This window comes from Bufo bufo, chromosome 2, assembly GCF_905171765.1.
Source record: "Bufo bufo chromosome 2, aBufBuf1.1, whole genome shotgun sequence".
Lineage (NCBI taxonomy): Eukaryota > Metazoa > Chordata > Amphibia > Anura > Bufonidae > Bufo > Bufo bufo.
The window spans coordinates 400,917,350-400,932,203 of NC_053390.1; positions in this window are offsets into that span (position 1 = coordinate 400,917,350).

The following is a 14,854-nucleotide window of genomic DNA, read 5'->3' on the forward strand; positions in this document are numbered from 1 at the left end:
GCTGCCAACTCCAGACTCTGTCATTGTGCCACTTGGTGGCCTTCTCCTGATGCTGCCAAACTCCATACTCTGTCATTGTGCCCCTCGGTGGCCTTCTGCTGATGCAGCTGCCGTCACCTCTAGACTCGGTCATTGTGCCACTCGGTGGCCTCTTCATACTGCCGCCAACTCCAGACTTGGTCATTGTGCCACTTGGTGGCCTTCTCCTGATGCTGCTGCTGCTGCCACCTCGATACTCGGTCATTGTGCCACTCGGTGGTCTTCTCCTGATGCTGCCAACTCCAGACTCTGTCATTGTGCCACTCGGTGGCCTCCTCATACTGCTGCCAACTCCAGACTCTGTCATTGTGCCACTAGGTGGCCTCCTCATACTGCTTCCACCTCAAGACCCTGTCATTGGGCCACTCTGTGGTCTCCTGATGCTGCTTGAACCTTACCACTATGTCATAGGTCCACTCTGTGGACTTCTCATGCTGTTCCACCCTCCCCACTTCATGACTGGTCCACTATTTTGGTTTTCGGCCTGGCTGACATCATAATTTATTTGACCTTTCCTCTGAGGAAAAATGAGACGCACAACGGATCCTGTCTGTGTAGCAGCTGTAAGGCCTGTTTGGTCCCATCAGAATTGGCTTATGATTTGGTAGCCAAAAGCAGGAGTGGGTACAAAACACAGAAGACATGCAAATATTCCATTCACGTGTCATCTCTGTTTTAGATCCACTCCTGTTTTTTTGCCATTAGCAATACTGATGGATTATTGAGCAAAGGCTGACCGAGTGAAGGCGTATGCTCCATAGACAAGATCCGTTTTTTTGTGGGTTATTGTTCTGACGGATCAGAGGAAGGATAAATTAATCAGTGACGTCAAAACAAACTTACTGCTGACACTCTCTCCACTCTGTCAGGGGCGATCTACTTGTATAAGCGTTTAATAGAACAGGTTCTGTAGACATCTATGTGGAATCAGCTGATGACGGTGTAAAAGGAGTGCGCTTCTTCTTGGCGCTAACATCGACCTGTAAGGCTGAGTTCATACTTCAGTTCTTTGGTCAGTTTTTGCCCTGTGACTGACCAAATAAGTGAAGTATGCAGTGATTCTAAGAGCGACGCCTGTCATCTGCATGTAATACGGACTCACAGTATTATTTCACTACCACAGCAGACTCTCTATGCGTGTTACTGCAAGGTACAGTGTTCTACACCCCTATAAAGGCTCTCTGCAGCACGGAAATAGCAGTTTTTTTGAGAAATTCGCTCATCTCTAATAATGATATTAAGACATTTATTGTGATATCGATATATAGCGATCAATATCCATCTAGTATGGGGGCCACAAGAAGACATTACTGTATAGGGGGAAAGGTGGTAAAGTCCAGGGGCAAGGCTAGAGTCAAGGTCAATATCAGATTCAAGGTCAGGCAGTACAAAACTAGATCAGAGGGACAATACCTTAATCCACCAGCAATAATGCAATCTGTGGATTATCTTCAAACACTCTGCCGATGTGTGATGTCATCAGAGATGGCTGTTTGTTGCTGGCTGCTAAGGGCTTTGGAGAATTGTGTTGGACCGAGGAAAGATGAGTAACATCTTCAGTGTGTCAGCCGTATATTGTATATCACTTAAAAAAAAGTAACCTTGCCAAATGATTTCATTTCTTCTATAATGATAACCAGAGGCGGACACAGACAGCAGAGGGCCACTGTGCAAAGAATGTGCCTGACCCTCCCCTTCCCTCAGTGCTTTGTGGAGTGCACCTAGCCTTTCTTCTGCCAGAGGCATAAATTGAAATGGCGCCTTCCTGTTAAAGATAAACATAATAAAAATACTTGGAAACCATTACATACAGCGCTACAAAACATACATGTGTATACAAAGCACATACCTCTTACATCCAGTGATGTCTCCTCTGATGCAGACGTTCTCTTTTCTCATCTTCTCCATTCAGACCAGACCACCATGATGACTTCATGTCTCATCTCGACCTCAGATCAGACTCAAAATAAATAAACTTACCTCTCCTGATCCACCGCTGCTCTCCATGTCCGGCGGTCTCTCCTGTAGTCCCCGCTAACTGGTCCCCTCCGGCCTGCGCTGCACTGTCACCTGACTGCATGCAGCACATCCTGATGCTGTTCACAATCAGGACAGTGCAGCGCTTCCTGGAGGAGACCAGAGAGGACGGGTGAGTACAGCTCTCACAGCACTTCACTCCCCCGCCTCCTGAAGACTAGTAAGCTCACTAGTATTCGCTTTATAAGACGTACTGCGTCTTATAAAGTGAAATATATGGTAATTAGCCATGCACTACTAGCAAGGGCCCTGTTGGCCCCTGACTTAGGGGACGGTCGCAACTATGACCGTTGTGACCCCAAAAGCTACGGTACTGAATTGTGGCAGCGGCCACACAAGCATATCTACCGTATTTCTCTAGGTCCTGGTGTTTTACGGAAGTGGAGGGGTCAAGGTCAGTAACTTTAGGGTGTACCATCTGTGGGGGGAATAGTTTTGGTCAGCTCCTGTTACCCTTACTGTGTCCTCTGCTGACCACTATAACAACACACATATACACACACACTCTCATTGATGATACCATCAAAGGTCCTTAAGCTGTACTGGAGTTCTCATCTCCTTCTCTCAGTACAGCACAGGACCATCCTCCCCGAGCACGGAACCATTCTGCTGTGCTCGATGTTGGCTGGGCCCCTATGCAGCTGAACCGGTATGTCCGCCCCTTGATGATAACATTCAGTACTTTATCTTTATCTTTATTTCTAGAAAACCATTTCTCTTACCAGTGATAAAGATGCCCTCAATCGGGGCTGATTACGTTTGCTCTACTGCTCCAAATTAATAGTAAGCCAAGGGTTTTACATGCACTGAAGAAAATAACTGTGACACACACACTGGGGTCAAAGCAAATTCTTGTTTATTACCGGAAGTACAGCAGTTTATATAGACATCAGAGAGGCATTCCCCCTGAGGCATGTGGAATTGTTACATTAGCTGAAATATGAAAAGAGATAACACTTAGCATCTGCCCATTGTGCATTGTTTTACTAACTGTGGTATGTGAACTATGTAAATATCTAGCTGTAAGCGCCATCTTGTAATGGAGTTTTCACAGCAGAAAAAGCATATATGACGTAGCAAGGAGGCGTGTTCTCTTCGGTAGGATGGAACCTTTGTGCTCTGGAGAAGATAAGGTGTTGTCTGAGAGCTAAAGTATGTGGGTGCTTTCTTAGCTCATTCAAAGAATGTAGTTCATATCTCTATCACCAGGAATCTGAAACTTCTGAGTGAGCTGGAATTTCCCTGTGGTTGAGCTTAGAAGTATAGTAAAAAAATATATCAAATGATTAAATGCGCCTGTGATGTTGAGAGGGAAGAACATTACGACAATTGAGTTAGGGATGCTATGGTGGGAGGCTGCTGGCATATAATAGCTTTTGATTGATGACATTTGCTCCCATGAAAGTCTCTTCATAGTAGGTGCTCTATTACAATACAGTACCTTTGGCCAAACGCCTGCCTGCAGGCTGGTGGACTGATACAGATCCACTCTTCTATTACTGTTTGTTATATGGATGATTTCAAAGTTAGCTGTGCAGACCAGCTGAAAAGTGGCATATACTGTAGAACTGTGTGACAGATTATACATACCCAAAGTCACCTTAAAGTCTCTCCCAGGGGTCTGATTAAAAAAAAATTATATTTTAAGCATAGAGCTATCTCCCCAAATTCAAACAGACTTCGTCTCTGACCCAGCATATAGCAACATGACAGTGTAACAGATAAATGCTCTATTTTTACTAAGGATAAAAAGGAATAATGGTATATCAATATATGATAAATATACTGTCAAAATATAATAACACAACACTGCCATTTTACATTGTTATGAGTGGATGCTGAAATAATTCATGTAAATACATTACAACAGTGGGACTGATATAGAAAATGTAGACCAGAGCAGTGTGTGTCATTCTCATCATCACTAAATATACAGTATTGCTGGAAGAAGGTCCTTTTACATAATTTGCCAGACTGACAGCAAGAGCATTAAAAATCGTCTTGTTCTGTTTTAGCATTATAATGTGAGGGTCATGTCAGAATAGTTTAAATGGAAACTGATATATGCAAGGTGGAATTCAAGCGAGTTGGAATATTGCGGATCAAACGGTGCAATGGCTAATGTTCTGTCGCTGAGAGTAGTATAGTGGAACATGTCTCGTCAAACTCAAAGTGACAGGTGACCCGTCCCTTTTTCACACCATAATCCCTCCCAGAAGCGCCTCAACCCCACCCAGATCCGCCCATTTCTCTCCCCTCGCCGCCCCAAACCACGCCTAAATGCCTCCCACTTTGATATGATTTTCCTATCATTTTATATGGTTTAATATAAATTTTATATCAAATGATAAGCTTTTTATATCACTTTATAAGTCCTTATTAGAGTTGAGCGGACACCTGGATGTTCGGGTTCGGCAGGTTCAAGTTTTCCGAACTTGAAAAAAAAGTTTGGGTTCGGGACCTGAACTTGACCCCGAACCCGAACCCCATTGAAGTTGGGCACTAAAATGGCTCTAAAATAGTCCTGGGAAGGGCTAGAGGGCTGCAAAAGGCATCAAAATGTGCATGGCAACTGTTCTGCAAACAAATGTGGATAGGGAAATGACTTAAAATAACATAAAATACAGAAAAATTAAAAATAACAATCTGGATCTAGGAGTAGGAGGTTGAGGAGGCGGTGGATGGATGGATGTGGCGGTGTAGGTTGACATGGCGGTGTAGGTGGAAGCGGCGGTGAAGGAGGAATAGGTAGCCAACACTGATTTGTGTTATTTTTTATTTTTAAATTGGGGTATCACCCAAAATATTGGGACATATAACAAAATAAAACAAAGAATAAGTGCACTTGAGTACAAGAATGGATGGTTGAGGCTGGTATAAATGTCTATTCTGCACAAGGTACGGACAAGTCCTGTGGGATCCCTGCCTAGTTCATTTTAATAAATGTAAGCTTGTCCACATTGGCTGCGGCCTGTGATAATGCTCTCTGCCGTGCTAAACACACGTTCACACTATACACTGGCTGCAGGGCAGGTCAGCACCTCCAAGGCTGACAAAGTTTTCCACATTTTGGCCATGCTAACCCTGCCTTCTCAGGTGCTGGTGGTGCCCCAGCTGCGTTGGCGACCTCTTCCTCCTCCTCTGCCTTCGCCTTGTGCTTCCACTGTGCCCCCGCTGTCAGGTGGGAATGCTATCATCAGCGTGCGCTTGTAGTCGCCTATCTTCCGATCAGTAACAGATGTTTTCACTAAATTTAGTTCCCTGCCAGCAATGCAGAGCAGGGGTTCATTCACGGCAAAAGGGGGTTCATGTCACCCAGCAATAGAACAGAGGATTTTGAGAGATTTAGGCCCCTGTCACCCAGGCACAGCAGGGGTTCATTCACGGCAAAAGGGGGTTAATGTCACCCAGCAATAGAACAGAGGATTTTGAGAGATTTAGGCCCCTGTCACCCAGGCACAGCAGGGGTTCATTCATGGCAAAAGGGGATCATGTCACCCAGCAATAGAACAGAGGATTTTGAGAGATTTAGGCCCCTGTCAGCAATGCAGAGCAGGGGTTCATTCACAGCAAAAGGGGGTTCATGTCACCCAGCAATAGAACAGAGGATTTTGAGAGATTTAGGCCCCTGTCAGCAATGCAGAGCAGGGGTTCATTCACGGCAAAAGGGGGTTCATGTCACCCAGCAATACAACAGAGGATTTAGAGAGATTTAGGCCCCTGTCACCCAGGCACAGCAGGGGTTCATTCACGGCAAAAGGGGGTTCATGTCACCCAGCAATAGAACAGAGGATTTTGAGAGATTTAGGCCCCTGTCAGCAATGCAGAGCAGGGGTTCATTCACGGCAAAGGGGGGTTCATGTCACCCAGCAATACAACAGATGATTTTGAGAGATTTAGGCCCCTGTCACCCAGGCACAGCAGGGGTTCATTCACGGCAAAAGGGGGATCATGTCACCCAGCAATACAACAGAGCATTTTGAGAGATTTAGGCCCCAGTCACCCAGGCACAGCAGGGGTTCATTCACGGAAAAAGGGGGTTCATGTCACCCAGCAATAGAACAGAGGATTTTGGGAGATTTAGGCCCCTGTCACCCAGGCACAGCAGGGGTTCATTCACGGCAAAAGGGGGTTCTTGTCACCCAGCAATACAACAGAGGATTTTGAGAGATTTAGGCCCCTGTCACCCAGGCACAGCAGGGGTTTGTATATGCCCAAAATTGTAAAATGTCACCCAACAATTGAAAATAAGAATTTTTTCAATTTAGGGCACTAAAATTGGCACTTTTTTGAATTAAAATGGTTTTAAAATAGTCCTTGAAAAGGCTAGAGGGATGTAAAAAGGCAGTAAAATGTGCTTAAGAGCATGGCAACTGCTCTGCAAACAAATGTGGATAGGGAAATAACTTAAAATGAAATAAAATAACAAAAAATTACAAATTATTAACCTGCAACTCAGAGAAGGAGGTGGATATGGAGTCGGAGGTTGAGGAGGCAGTGAATGTGGTGTTGTAGGTGGAGGCAGCAATGGAGGAGGAGGAGGTAGCCAACAATGTTTTTTTTTATTTTTTATTGGGGTAGGTAGCCCCAAAAATATTGGGACAAATAAAAAAAATAAAGAATCATTGCACTTGACTTGAGTACAAGAATGCATGTTTGATGGTGGTATAAATGTCTATTCTGCACAAGGTACAGACATGTCTTGTGGGATCCAAGCCTGGTTCATTTTAATGAACGTGAGCTTGTCCACGTTGGCTGTGGACAGGCGGCTGCGCCTGTCTGTAATGACGCCTCCTGCCGTGCTAAATACACATTCAGAGAGTACACTGGCTGCAGGGCAGGCCAGCACCTCCAAGGCATACAGGGCAAGCTCTAGCCATGTGGACAATTGGAGACCCAGAAGTTGAATGGGGCAGAACCATCAGTCAGTACGTGTAGTCATGTGCACAGGTACTGTTCCACCATGTTGTTCAAATGCTGCCTCCTGCTAACACGCTCCATATCAGCAGTTGGGGCCAGTTGTTGCGGCGAGGTGACAAAGCTTTTCCACATGTCGGCCATGCTAACCCTGCCTTCTGAGGTGCTGGCGCTGACACAGCTGCGTTGGCGACCTCTTCCTCCTCTCCTGCCTTCGCCTTGTGCTTCCACTTGTCCCCCGGCGTCAGTCGGGAATGCTCTCAGGAGCGCATCTACCAGCGTGCGCTTGTAGTCGCGCATCTTCCAATCACGCTCCAGTGAGGGAATTAAGGACGGCACATTGTCTTTGTAACGAGGATCCAGCAGGGTGGCCACCCAGTAGTCAGCACACGTTAAAATGTGGGCAACTCTGCAGTCGTTGCGCAGGCACTGCAGCATGTAGTCGCTCATGTGTGCCAGGCTGCCCAGAGGTAAGGACAAGCTGTCCTCTGTGGGAGGCGTATCGTCTGCGTCCTCAGTATCCCCCCAGCCACGCACCAGTGATGGGCCCGAGCTGCGTTGGATGCCACCCCGCTGTGAACATGCTTCATCCCCATCCTCCTCCTCATCCTCCTCGTCCTCCAGTAGTGGGCCCTGGCTGGCCAAATTTGTACCTGGCCTCTGCTGTTGCAAAAATCCTCTTTCTGAGCAACTTCTAAAAGACTGGCCTGAAAGTGTTAGAGATGACCCCTCTTCCTCCTCCTCGTCCTGGGCCACATCCTCTTCCATCATCGCCCTAAGTGTTTTTTCAAGGAGACATAGAAGTGGTATTGTAATGCTGATAACGGCGTCATCGCCACTGGCCATGTTGGTGGAGTACTCGAAACAGGGCACACAGGTCTCTCATGGAGGCCCAGTCATTGGTGGTGAAGTGGTACTGTTCCGCAGTGTGACCCACCTGTGCGTGCTGCAGCTGAAACTCCACTATGGCCTGCTGCTGCTCGCACAGTCTCTCCAGCATGTGCAAGGTGGAGTTCCACCTGGTGGGCACGTCACATATGAGGCGGTGAGCGGGAAGGCCGAAGTTACGCTGTAGTGCAGACAGCCGAGCGGTGGCAGGATGAGAACGCCGGAAGCGCGCACAGACGGCCCGCACTTTATGCAGCAGCTCTGACATGTCGGGGTAGTTGTGAATGAATTTCTGCACCACCAAATTCAGCACATGCGCCAGGCAAGGGATGTGCTTAAAACCGGCTAGTCCCAGAGCTGCAACGAGATTTTGCCCATTATCGCACACCACCAGGCCGGGCTTGAGGCTCACTGGCAGCAACCACTCGTTGGTCTGTTGTTCTATACCCCGCCACAACTCCTGCGCGGTGTGGGGCCTGTCCCCCAAACACATCAGTTTCAGAACGGCCTGCTGACGTTTCCCCTGGCTGTGCTGAAGTTAGTGGTGAAGGTCTGTCGCTGACCAGATGAGGAGGTGGTAGAAGAGGAGGAAGAAGCCGAGTAGGAAGAGGAGGCAACAGGAGGCAAAGAATGATGCCCTGCGATCCTTGGCGGTGGAAGGATGTGCGCCAAACAGCTCTCCGCCCTGGGGCCCAGCAGCCACTACATTTACCCAGTGTGCAGTTAGGGAGATATAGTGTCCCTGGCCGTGCTTACTGGTCCACGTATCTGTGGTTAGTTGGACCTTGCCACAGATGGCGTTGCGCAGTGCACACTTGATTTTATCCGATACTTGATGTACAGGGAGGGCACGGCTCTCCTGGAGAAGTAGTGGCGGCTGGGAACGACGTATTGTGGGACAGCAAGCGACATGAGCTGTTGGAAGCTGTCCGTCTCCACCAGCCTGAATGACAGCATTTTAAAGGCCAGCAGTTTAGAAATGCTGGCATTCAGGGCCAGGGATCGAGGGTGGCTAGGTGGTAATTTACGCTTTCTCTCAAAGGTTTGTGAGATGGAGAGCTGAACGCTTCCGTATGACATGGTGGAGATGCTTGGTGACGGAGGTGGTGTTGTTGGTGGCACATCCTCTGTTTGCTGGGCGGCAGGTGCCAACGTTCCTCCAGAGGCGGAGGAAGAGGCCAAAGCAGCAGGAGAAGAGGGAGCAGGAGGGGCCAGAACCCTTTCTTGGTTTTGAAGGTGCTTACTCCACTGCAGCCCGTGTCTCACATGTAGAGAGGCGGAGGAAGAGGCCGAGGCGGCAGCAGCAGAAGAGGTAGCAGGGGGAGCCTGAGTGACTTCCTTGTTTTTAAGGTGTTTACTCCACTGCAGTTCATGCTTTGCATGCAGGTGCCTGGTCATGCAGGTTGTGCTAAGGTTCAGAACGTTAATGCCTCGCTTCAGGCTCTGATGGCACAGCGTGCAAACCACTCGCGTCTTGTCGTCAGCACATTGTGTGAAGAAGTGCCATGCCAGGGAACTCCTTGAAGCTGCCTTTGGTGTGCTCGGTCCTTGTTTATGGTGGCCAGTAGCAGGCGAACTGTTTTGGCGACGGCTGCTCTGCTTTTGCCCCCCTGCTCCCGCTTTTGCTACGCTGTTGGCTCGGTCTCACCACTGCCTCTTCCTCCGAACTCTGAAAGTCAGTGGCACGACCTTTATTCCATGTGGGGTCTAGGACCTCATTGTCCCCTGCATCGTCTTCCACCCAGTCTTCCTCCCTGGCCTCCTTTTCGGTCTGCACACTGCAGAAAGATGCAGCAGTTGGCACCCGTGTTTCGTCATCATCAGAGACGTGCTGAGGTGGTATTCCCATGTCCTCATCAGGAAACATAAGTGGTTGTGCGTCAGTGCATTCTATGTCTTCCACCCCTGGGGAAGGGCTAGGTGGATGCCCTTGGGAAACCTTGCCAGCAGAGTCTTCAAACAGCATAAGAGACTGCTGCATGACTTGAGGCTCAGACAGGTTCCCTGATATGCACGGGGGTGATGTGACAGACTGATAGGCATGGGTTTCAGGCGCCACCTGTGCGCTTTCTGCAGAATACTGGGTGGGAGATAATGTGAACGTGCTGGATCCACTGTCGGCCACCCAATTGACTAGCGCACGTGTAATCCCAGATGTGCAGTATAAGAGAGGCTTTTATCACCCCAGTATGCCAAAGCCATATTTATGGCCTAAACGTGACAGTCACTTATGCATGTATAATCCCAGATGTGCAGTATATTAGAGGGTTTTTTCACCCTAACCAAAAAGCTGTATTTCTGTCCTAAATGTGACAGTCACTTATGCACGTGTAATCCCAGATGTGCAGTATATGAGAGGCTTTTTTCACCCCAGTATGCCAAAGCCGTATTTATGGCCTAAATGTGACAGTCACTTATGCTTGTCTAATCCCAGATGTGCAGTATATTAGAGGGTTTTTTCACCTTAACCAAAAAGCTGTATTTCTGTCCTAAATGTGACAGTGATTTATGCACGTGAAATCCCAGATGTGCAGTATATTAGAGGGTTTTTTCACCCTAACCAAAAAGCTGTATTTCGGTCCTAAATGTGACAGTCACTTATGCACGTGTAATCCCAGATGTGCAGTATATGAGAGGCTTTTTTCACCCCAGTATGCCAAAGCCGTATTTATGGCCTAAATGTGACAGTTACTTATGCTTGTCTAATCCCAGATGTGCAGTATATTTGAGGGTTTTTTCACCCTAACCAAAAAGCTGTATTTCTGTCCTAAATGTGACAGTGATTTATGCACGTGTAATCCCAGATGTGCAGTATATTAGAGGGTTTTTTCACCCTAACCAAAAAGCTGTATTTCTGTCCAAAATGTGACAGTCACTTATGCACGTGTAATCCCAGATGTGCAGTATATGAGAGGCTTTTTTTACCATAAATTTAAACACTAAATACATGGTCCTTTTTAAGAACCCTCATGATAAATTACAGATTATTACGTTGGCGCGGCAAATGTACCCCGGTAAAACACATTTCTTTTTAGAAGCCTTTGAAGATGCTACACACAAGTCTTACGGCTATTTACTCATAGATTTAAGATCTGACACGCCTGAGGAACTACGACTTAGAACTGGTTTGTTCCCGCCAGATCTTTTGGCGGCTTATGTATGCAAAAAGAAGCTCTAAAATGCATTATTTCACACCTCTACGGTTATTCACGGTAGTGTCGCTGCACCTGTAAAGATGTCGAACAGAATCCGACATAAATGGGATCTTTTAAAAGCATTAGTCAAAACAAATCTGAAGACCCGAAAATCAATGTTACGTAACGCCAGTAATGATTTGATAGCCGCTATTGGCGAGATCGCTCTCAATATCCTTAAAGGAAAGATACCTCTTAAAGAGTGCCAAAAAAATATACTGAAAAGATGGCGTGCGGCTATAAAGAAATTAAGCGATAAAATGTACCCCATTAAAGGAAAGATGCTCGTTGTGAACCAGAGCGGTGGTTTTATAGGAGCGCTGCTCGGTTTTGCAATACCTTTAATCACTAGCTTGATAGCCAACACCGCCAGTGGTTCATAATGCAGCATGCTGAGAAAATGTTCCTGGTTTCCAAAAAGCGATTTAGACCGGCTTAAAAAACCGTCTGTAGAAACAAATGACATACGTCAAACCGCCATACGGCGTTTAGACGATGAAATACTACACAGAAATGACCTATGAAAAAATTAAGAGCTACACTACCGTGTTACAGAGATACTTGTTGCTCAACAAACAGTCCGGTAAAGAAATGTCAACCTTAACTCTGATTACACAGCCACAACCTGATCAACAACGATTGACAAATGACGCCTCAATCAACCCCGATACTAAAGAGATACTCGACAATGTTAATATACGTTATAGAAAAAAATTCTGAACTTTTGTTGAACAAACTGTGGCGCTCAGGTGACAAGTCGTACTGGAACTCTAGGGGCGAATTCATTTACAAAGATCAAGCTATACCCGGTTCCAACATCATCGACCTGAAATGCACAGCTACGCAGAGCCGCATTGTGTCTAAAGCGCCTCACGGTTGGGATAGTTTTATGGAAACTATCGCAGAGCTGAACATTCCATCAACCGTTATCGGTAATACAAGAACGAGAGAACTTTTCGATAATTTAAAAAGAGGTTCGTCGAGTGAACCCTTTGATGCTCCTCGTACTCCTTTTAGGCAGCCGTTGATTGTAACATCGCCAATAATGCGGGGGACTTTATTACCTAAAAAAGAGAGCCTCTTCATTGTCGCAGACAGTAAATTTTTTACTATATAGAGGCCCTAATAAATTATAATTCTCAAACTTTAGCGGCCCAATTTACCGCCGGCTTATTCTATAAAGACACAGCCGGCCATCATGATGACCGGGCTCTCGACGGTCGTAATGCCGGCTTCGCCAAGAGAGCGCAGTATACCGCGCGCTCTAGAAGTGTGAAATTAATGGGACCCATTTACGCCGATATATTTAATCAACCGAAGTTAATACTGAACGGATTAGATCTAAAGATAAAATTGACCAGAAACAAAGACACCTTCTGCCTTATGTCCGCCGAGGCGCCCCATTTTAAAGTCCAAATACAGCAAGATTCTCTGTTTGTCAAAAGAGTACAAGTATCGCCCACTGTGAGAATCGGGCACAGTCGCGCTCTGTTAACCACTAACGCAAAGTATTCGGTCGATCTCGCGTCGCTTAAAGTGTATAGTATACCCGTCGGTACTCGCATATCTAACCACGAGAATCTTTTTCTGGGGAACATACCGAGAACAGTAATACTAACGTTTGTGGACAACGAGTCATTTTCAGGTCATTACCAAAGAAATCCTTTGTGCTTCAACCACTATAATGTGAATTATGCGGCCTTATATTTGGACGGGCAACAGATACCCGCAAAACCGTTCCAACCTAAATTCCAAGACGAATCAGCGGCTCGAGAATATATGTCGCTCGTGCATATTTTGGGAAAGCATAATGCTGACAACGCTTTATCCGTGGACCGGTTCGATGTTTTGAACGGCTACATATTGTTCGCTTTTGATTTATTGCCGGATCAAGAACCCGGCGGTCATTTCTCGCTAGTAAAAAGCGGAAATCTCAGAGCTAAAATTAGATTTGCTGAGCCGGTTGTAAACACTATTAACATGATTGTGTATTCAGTTCATAAAAACATTATTGAAATAAATAAGAGAAGGGAAGTTTTATATGATTTTCAAGCAAAAATGATTAATTATGAAATTACACGTGTTATTAAAACCGACTTTCACACCCGACGCATATTTAAAGGTGCATTTCCGTGCGATTTATTACCTAAAAATAAAATCATCGAGCGCCCGGCGGCCTACATTGTAAATACGAACAATTCGTATAAGCGGGGACGACACTGGATTTTAATTATATTACAGCCTGACGACGTATCTATATTTTCTGATAGTTATGGATTATTGCTGTCAAGTGAGCTATTTCCTGCTGAATTTATAAAATTTTTATACAAAAATTCTAAGACTATAAGGTATCAAAACAGACAAATCCAGGACCTCGCTAGTTCGGTCAGCGGCCATTACTGCATCTATATCTTTGTCACGGAACCATGAACCAGACGTACAACAAGAGATAAGTGAAAATAAGAAGGCTTTATTGAAAATAAAGCTGTAAAGCAAAAGTCCAAACGGATGGTGAAACCGAGCAGAGTCTTTGCGAAGCCAGAGGTCAGGAACCAGAAGGGTAGTCAGACGAAGCCAGGATCAGGAACCAGCAGGGTAGTCAGACGAAGCCAGGATCAGGAACCAGCAGGGTAGTCAGACGAAGCCAGGATCAGGAACCAGCAGGGTAGTCAGACGAAGCCAGGATCAGGAACCAGAAGGGTAGTCAGACGAAGCCAGGATCAGGAACCAGAAGCAGCAGCAGTCTTAGAAGCATGTGAACACAAGAGGACCAAGCAAGGAACTGAAGCCACAGACCTCCTATATATATGAGCTAGGCATCCAGCTCCTCCCAGGGGAAGGAGGAGCCGCAGGGTGGAAGGCTACAAGAAACCCAGAAACCAAGATGGCCGCCAGCACATGTCAAACGAAGGAGAGCAGCAAGCAGGTAAGACCATGAGAGTACCTCCCCCTCAAGGGCCCCTCCTCCGCGGAGCACAAAACGGTTTCTGAGGGAAGCGTGCGTGGAAGGCTCGGAGCAAGGCAGGAGCATGGACATCTGCGGAGGGAACCCAGGAACGCTCCTCTGGACCATAACCACGCCAATGGACCAAAAACTGCAACCGACCGCGGACCAGGCGTGAGTCCAGGATATTGCTCACCTCATATTCCTCACGATTGCCCACTTGGACCGGACGAGGCCGAGGAACCGAGGAAGTGAAACGATTACACACCAGTGGCTTCAACAGGGAGACATGAAACACATTGGAGATCCGCATGCCAGGAGGAAGCGCAAGGGCATAGGCTACCGGGTTTACCCTGCGAAGCACTCGGAAGGGACCAACAAAGCGAGGCGCCAGCTTGGGAGTGGGCACTCGAAGGTTGAGGTTGCGGGTGGACAACCATACACGGTCTCCGACCTGGTAGGAAGGAGCAGGCGCTCGTCTGCGATCAGCCTGGAGTCTCTGGCGCTGCGCAGAGACCTCAAGGGACTTCTGGATCTGTACCCAAGAAGCATGTAGGACGGAAAGGTGATCCTCCACAGCCGAAATATCCTGGGGAGAGAATACCTCCGGTAACACGGCAGGTTGGAACCCATAATTGGCCATGAAGGGAGACGTCCCAGAGGAAGAGTTCACCGCCGTGTTCCTGGCAAACTCAGCCCAAGGCAGGAGGTCAACCCAATTGTCTTGGTGATCGGAGACATAGCAACGAAGGAATTGCTCCAAGGCCTGATTGGATCGTTCTGCGGCCCCATTGGACTGAGGGTGGTAGGCCGAGGAGAAGGAGAGATGAATCCC